The sequence below is a fragment of the Octodon degus genome, unplaced genomic scaffold (assembly GCF_000260255.1).
Source record: "Octodon degus isolate 3935 unplaced genomic scaffold, OctDeg1.0 scaffold00018, whole genome shotgun sequence".
NCBI lineage: Eukaryota > Metazoa > Chordata > Mammalia > Rodentia > Octodontidae > Octodon > Octodon degus.
The window spans coordinates 14,820,844-14,828,678 of record NW_004524594.1 but is presented as its reverse complement, the minus strand read 5'-3'; the positions used below and the strand labels follow the sequence as shown (position 1 = coordinate 14,828,678).

The following is a 7,835-nucleotide window of genomic DNA, read 5'->3' as shown; positions in this document are numbered from 1 at the left end:
GGCAGTGCTGTCCCTCGGCTGTTTGTCTGCCTCCCTCAGTCTTGGAGCTGCTACAGGGAAGGCCCTCCCATCCTCCCCCCTTTTCTCCTTCCCTCCCTCCACCCTGCCCCCCTATAACTTCTTCCCTCCTCCTTCCCCCACCCTCCTTCCTTTCCTTCTTCCCTCCTGCTCTGTCTTATTTCTCTTTCTCTGTCTCTGTCTCTCCCTGTCTCTCTCTCTCTCTCTCTCTCTCTCTCTCTCTCTCTCTCTTTTGCAGTACCAGGAATGAACTCAGGACCATGTGCTAGCCGGGCAAGCACTTATCCTACTGAGCTATCTCCCCGGCCCTCAAAGATCTGTTCTTCATTACTATAAGGGATTATTTTTTGTTTGCTACTATAACTATTATCTTTCTTGATTCATATTTTGTTTATTAGTATTGTATTAAAATGCATCTAATTTCTGGATGTTGATCTTAATTCCAATACCTGTTAATTCTTTTGGACTTGCTAAGTAGAAAATCATAATCTGTAACAAGTTGAATTGTTTCTTCCTTTTCTATGCTTTCCCCTGAATTTCTTTTTATTGTCTTACCACACTGGTGGGATCTCCAGCACAGTAAATGGAAGTGGTGGCTGAGGGGATCCTCTTCTCCCTCTGACCTTGATAAACCTTTAATAAACATTTCATTACTTATTAGACATGGCACTTGCTTTTGCTATAGGTTTTCTGTAGACAGCCTTTGTGAGGTTAGGATAGTTCCTTTTTATTCCTAGTTCGCTAAGAGCTTGATTTTATATTAACTGGGTGTTGACTTTCATTGATATATTCTATTTATTTATTTATTTATTTTTTTATCTGTTAGTTATTTAATTTTATTTTACAAACATTATTGTTCACATGTATAACCATATATTTTAGTAGACACAAAATAAATAATATTAGTTTTCAATTTGGGAAAAAAATTCTGCTCTTTCTAAAGTAAATTGAAATTATTTTTTCTTCAGACCTGAACTTCCACCTTTGAATAAATTATTATAAAATCTGTGCTTATTTCATAACCCCTAAACAAAAAAGAAGCATTTTTCTCCTTTTCTGTTTTGGTTCATCCACCTCTGATCAAGGCATGCTGATGGAAAGTTAGCATTCCCTGTATTTTCCTATATTGATATTGTACTAACTTAGTAGAGGACGACATTCATTTTATAAAATTTGGAATGAGAATTAATATACAGTAAGCACTATGATAAATCCTGAAGGTCTAGAAACAAAAGATTTGAATTACATGGCTGCTTTCCTAGCTCTTAAGGTAGGGACAACAAAGGAGCATTAGATTCAATAGGATGGATTTTTTTTTTTTTTTTCCAGAACCGGGGATTGAACTCAGCACCTTGCGCTTGCCAGGGAAGCGCTTATTCCACTGAGCCATCTCCTCAGCCCCATTAGATTCAATAGGACAGTGGACTACCATGAACAAAAAAGCTTTATCAACTTCAGGAAAAGAAAAGAGCATAATGTTTTTTCAGCAGGTGGCATTATCCTGGCGTATGGGCCCTACAGGATGTCATACCACAGAGAACCCACTACACTGTCAGCACTTAGAGAAGAAGTTGAAAATGCCTTTGCTGAAATCTCAGTGAGCAAGGTTACCCACGAAGCACTTTACCCTACTAATTAATGCCTGGAAGCTAATGGCCCGCACTTTGAGCACCTCTTGTAACTTGGGAGGCTGGAGGTAGCCTGTATTAGCCCCAGGTCACTCAATGAATGTAGTATTAAAGTATTTATACAACTTTTTCTTTTCCTGAAATGTGTGTATATTTTTTTGTGGACTCTTATATGGGACATTCACATTGGGTAGCATTTTGGAGTAAAGCATCTCACCCTTGAGAACCTTGTCATTTTTCTCGAATCCTCTCAGCGTCGTTACAGAAGGTTCAGGTTTGAATTCCTTCAACTCTTTCACTTCCTTTCCATCTTTTCCTTCTTTGCCATCCTTCACAGTTTTGCCTGCTTCTTTTAACTTTGTATCTAATGCTGGTAACTTGTTTTCAAAGCTGGGCTCATCTGACAGCTTAAACTCGGGCAATATGTCTTTTAGGAATTCCCAAACTTTGTCCACATAGTCTTCATGGAGAGGAATGACTTCTGGTAACCATCCTGTGAGTGCATGAATGACTGTGAACTCTCCCAGCTCTTTCCTCGGAGACTCATGGATGTCAACATTTGCCAGCTTAATGATAGCATTTACACAACAACATTGGCCAGAGTTCAAATTCACAGGTTGTACTTGGAAGCAACACATTGTTATCTTCATCAAAAGGCAGGAAGTCGTCAATAGTTATCTTTCTCCAGCAACCCATCCAATAAAGTTTTACCACATACTTTCCATAGCTATTGAACAAAGGAATATGACCTTTCTCAGCCTTGCACAGGGAATATATATGTTCCCAAGGCTTCCAGGGGAGAACAGGATGCTCCACAGAAGCTGCTTTAAAATAATTGTTCAAAATATCTCCATTGAGTATCTTCCATACTGCATAGATTTCACTGATAATCCATCTCATCAACTCACTGCAGAACAAATGTTCATTTGTTGAAAACAAGTCAACTGTGATCTCATCTTTCACTACTACTGGAGTCCGATTCATCACAAAATCTTGTGGATGTTTCCAGGAATAAATTTTCAATGATGGCGGCAATTCAATCCTTCCTTCAGGATCTTCAAAAAAATGAAGTACAGGGCTTTTCCCTGCTTTGCCCTTTTCTTTCCCTCCTTTGCCTGCATCCCACTTTTCTGCATTTATGTCAGATTCACTCCATTCTGGCCAGATTTGGAATTTCCCCTTCTTCTGCTCACCAGAACTGGATTGTACATGACTACCAACAGGGTACAGTTTTTCGGATCGGTCATAACCGTGCGCGGAGTTCTTCTGCGGCACCTGCTTCTTTTCCGAGTGTTTGGAGGTCATGGCGGCTCCGAGCGGAGCCGATATATTCTATTTATTGACCATCTTCTTTATCTACATTTGTTCACCATGTATTCCATATTTCTTTCAATCTGTCCCCCTACATCTTGAAAGAGGCAGAGTAATTTAAAATACAAAGATAACCTCGAGCTCTCTAGCGTTTGATTTCTTGAACGTAACACACAGTCTTGGCACACACAGGAAAGGCTGCACCCCCAGCTCAGTGTTTCCTGTGTTACTTGCTTCCAGTCAAGGCAGTGGACTGGCCTCAGTGGGTAGGGGGCTGGCTGGGGGAGACCAAAGCCAAGGAGTAGGAAATTCAGGTGAATTTCTTACCTTAGAAAGGGTAAGAGAGAGATACCTCTTCACCACCCCTGACAACTTAAGGTTTGTCTGAAACCAAAAAGATCCATTTCTTAAGAGTCCCACAGGGAGCCTGAGAGTGGAGAGCCCCTTCCCTACTCTCAGACAGTGGGAGACATGGATACTACGTTTTTCTTCCAAAGAATCCCAGGCTTCAGGAGAATACTGGGATAACAGGTTTCCTGAATGATGGGGTCACCAGAGTGAAAGATTAGTGTCCAATCCTAGCAGTGCACTGAGCAATCTTGTTTGCTTTGGGGTGACTTCAGGCAGGTTGTGACCGCTGTCCTCAAAACTCAAAGTGTAGTCTGAGGCAGAAAACCAGTAAGCATAGCCACAGAGGATGAACCAGGATCTAAAAGCAGAACTCCTGGAAGTATAGAGGCTGATGGAGCACAAGAAGAACTTTCTTACCGACACTCCTGATAGGATCAGGTTAATCAAGGTCAGAGGGAGAAGAAGATCCCCTCAGCCACCACTTCTGTTCACTGTGCTGGAGATCTCACCAGTGTGACAGATGACCTGATGATGCTCAGCAACAGAGACTTGCTGACCATAGCCAAGCTGGTGAGTGCCATGTTTTGGTTCCAGATTGCTTGGCTCATGGTGCATTTCCCTGTCCTACTTGGCACTAGCTTCAACACTTGATCCTCTAGGTTGACCTGCCTTTTCTCCATGGCTTGGAGAGCCTTAGAAACTGTGTGTCCCTGCATATTTTCCAAATAGGGACTTTAAATTGTGCCAGAAAGCCAGGACCTCCAGGACCAATTCTTATTTATGGGAAGAATGGCAGCTCTCTGGCTCTTCCTTCATCCAAACACAAATGGGAAGCTTATTTGGGGGGCTGAGGAACTGTGGCAAAGTACAGAATGTGCAGCTGCCAGGAGGCAGGAGACGGGTCCAGCTGCCGTGGGTACTTCTGCAGATGCCGCTCTCCCTCTCGGTTAAGGGGAGTTGTGTTGGAAGACCATATCACTAATGGGCCTTGTGGATTCCCAGACTCTGAGCCTTTTCAACCAGAGTCAGTCCAATCCTTCTGCAAATTTTTGGCAGTGAAGGTGGCCCCTGACTCCACACCCTCATCAGCCCCCCAGCCTGGATCCGAAAACTAAAGTCCATTTCTCTCGTTGTCTTCAGCATTGTAAGACTCGGTGGAGCCATTCAATATCTTGATGGAGTTTTCCTGGACATACAGCTTGCTCTTCTAGACTGTGGGGGCTCAACGATGGCCTCACTCTAGTACTGTCCATGGCAGGATGTAGTGCCACTTCTTTGAGATCTCACCACACTTATGGCACTCCATCTTCATGGACCACCGGAAGTCTCTGCCCAGGGGTCAAAGGTCAGCTTTGAGCTGTAGCACAATTTCCCCCATGGGCTCCTGTTCATCATAGTGCTGAGTACAGCTGCTACTTACCAGCCTGTCGGGCGGTCTGCAGTCCACTAGGATTATCAAGCATAACTGAAGGGTTTATTCAGGCTTTGCAATGGCAACAATTCCAGCATCTTATGCAAACACTCTGATTTTGTGGTTTTATCAGAGACTCATGATGGAGCTGCTGAAAAAAGCACAAGGATACAGATATGGAATGCATACACCATGCACAGTTTACTGTACCCAAGGGGTTCATTTTATTGTCCCAGACTTTTGTCCTATCATGATGGTCCCTGAGTCTCCCAAGGGTAAAATGAAATAGAGGGTATACATCACCATTGTGATTGATTCTATCCAGATGTCTCCCCAAAATCTCAAGGGCTCATTGATGGAACTTCCTGCAGCTGGCTGGATCTAGGGCACATGATATTGAGATTAAGGGTGTTTGGTACTAGATTAGTCCACTTATTGGTTTGGCATAGTTTTGGGTATGGAAAGTGGGAAGGCCCACCCAGGGTGTGGATAGCACCTCCCAAAAGACTTGTAGCTTGGATGGAATAATAGGGAAAGGGAGGCTTCTCTGCTGCAGCTGCTGCCTGCTGCAGGCTGCCTTCTGCCTGCCCTCCCATGGACTTCTCTGCCACACCCATTTGTTCTACTGCCCTGTCTTATAGTCAACTGTCTACGGGCTGAAACCGCTACAGACTATGAGCTTCAATAAACCTTTCCTCCTCCAACCTAGGGTGTTGGGTATTTTATCTCAACAAGGAGAAAAATATCTAAGACAGGCACTGATATCTTGTACATGCTGATCAAGCCCAGCTTCTCTACCAAAGTGCCACAGAGACCTGAAGACAGACAAACACACATAAGGGAAGAACAGCATAGGCAAAAGGAACAGCAAGCACAAAGGCTCTGCCGCGCCTGCTGAAGGGCAATATGTCACTTGGCATGAGCATGGGTTATTTCACACCTGGCAGAAACTGCTAGAGAGATCTCCTAGCTCTGCTCTGGTCTCTTCTCAACACGATCACCAAAGCATTCCCTTTAAAACCCAAATGAAGAGCCAGGTGTGGTGCAGCACACCTGTAATGCCAGCACTCTTCGCGATAGAGGCAGGAAGCTTCCAAGTTTGATTGCAGATGGGCAACTTAGTGACATAGTAAGATCCTGTATCTAAATAAAAAAACAAAAAAATAAAAAAAGCCTAGGTTGTAACTCAGGACAAATGCTTTGAGTTCAATCCCCAGTACCACATAAACACACACACACACACACACACACACACACACACACACCCCTTATAGGAAGACATTCCTCTTTCTAAACTCTAGGGGTTAGGAAGATAGCTCAGTAGAATAAGTGCTTTCCTGGCAAGCACAAGGGCCTGAGTTCAATCCCCGGTTCCCTCAAAATAATAATAATAAACTGTATAAGGTTTATTCTATCCAGAGCAAAAATTCAAAGCTTATAAGGGTATCTCCTCATGTCCTGATTCTACAAAACTCTCGCTAGTCTCACTATTTGTATTTGCAGTAAAAGGGCAAAAAACAAGGGAAAAGACTCCTTACTGTTATGGCTTGTGTCTAGATGTACCTGCAAAGCCCCATGTGGTCATAGCTGAGGCTTTTCTAATGAGGCAGAATCTAGAGCACGTGACGCTGGGACTGATTCCTAGTGAGATGCTAGGGTTAGGGGTGCCTCACCCTGGATGTGAGCAAAGAATGACTGGAAAGGGATAAAAAGAGGGGAGCTGCACACACTCATCTCTCACTGCTTTGCTGCTTCTTCACTACCTCAGTGTCCATCACTGACTGTTTCTCTCCTGCGATGCCCCTCTGCCATGCCACCCTGCCTTCTTGGAACCAGATAATTACAGGTTAACGCCTCTACAAACTGTGAGCCAAAATAAGCCTTTCTTTCTGTATCTTTAGGTGGTAGTAGTGTTGTCACAGCAATGAGAAAAGTAACAAAGATCCTTGCTATGGGAACAGTCATTGGTGTGGTCACTTACCACACCCTTCCCTAATGTCTTCCTTTGTAAATTTTTAAACACAGATATCCATGCAAACAGAGGAGCTTGGAGCCTCATCAAGAAGTACCTCTGGGGGAAAAAAAAGTACCTCTGAACAGGCACATGTAAGGCATAATGACCTTTATGAAAAGGCCATCAATTTCTATTGGCTTCTAAATATATGTCAATCACAGATTCTATTAGTGGCTTCCCTTGTGGATAAGTGTGGCAAGTAAGGGTGTTGAAGTTGGGGGCTTTCGCTGTATCTATAGTGCTTTGTTTCCCAGAGAAGGAGGAATCTGAAGCAAATATTTCAAAAATATCTATCAACACTGTTAAATCCAATGGAATCATTGTTTTTGCTCATTCTCTGTTTGACCTCATTTAATCTTGAAAGAGAATTATTTTAAGACTACAATGGAAAAACTTAACTTACCAACTTCTTAGATCCCAGCTCAGGTACCGGAGCTCCACCAAGAGAGAAACACCACACTTTGTAAGTGAAATACAGGGAACACATCAAAGGAATGGTCAGCAGAAAGTAAAGGTTGGGGGCTGAGCTCTAACTGCAGTGTCCCAGCCAACCTGTGCGTTACCGACTGGCCCATTCCATGGGGCGAAGAGCACATTAAGATGAGTCTCCAAGCTCTGCACCCATCATCCCAGTCAATGGTCTAAGCACATGGCCAGAAAACCCGAAGTCTGCAGTCTCTTATTTCATTAACTCTCAAACTACTTTGGACACAGAACTAACTTAACTAGTGAAATGCTGCACTTACCAGGGATGCTACACTTACCAGTTCATTAAGTCACTGACATTCATAGCTGAACGTACTGTTAGGAGGGGGCCCCAGTAGGAGAATGTGGGTGACACTTGGCCTCTGAAGGGTGTCTTTCTCGCTGAGCTCTTCCCCTGTGCTCTGCTTCCCAATCACCGTGATATAAGCAGCTTTGATCCACCACGCCCTTCTGTCCTACCACCTCTGCCTTGGACACCATGGACTGAAACCTCTGAAACCATGAGCTAAATGAACCTTTCCTTTTTTTTTTTCAAAGTTTTATTGATAAACAGACAGCAATGAGACAGTTTCAAATCAAATCGGAAGTACAGTTTCAACAAATAATACACTGCATA

General features: G+C 43.4%; 1 long non-coding RNA gene across 1 annotated transcript in view; it reads right to left on the bottom strand.

The window, feature by feature from the left end:
• LOC111815584 overlaps positions 1-2,963 on the bottom strand; it is a 17,003-nt gene extending 14,040 nt beyond the window's left edge. The window contains exon 1 of the long non-coding RNA XR_002820256.1: positions 1,864-2,963. This is a non-coding gene — a long non-coding RNA (uncharacterized LOC111815584). The remainder of the gene's footprint in view (positions 1-1,863) is intronic.
• Positions 2,964-7,835: the final 4,872 nt, after the last annotated feature.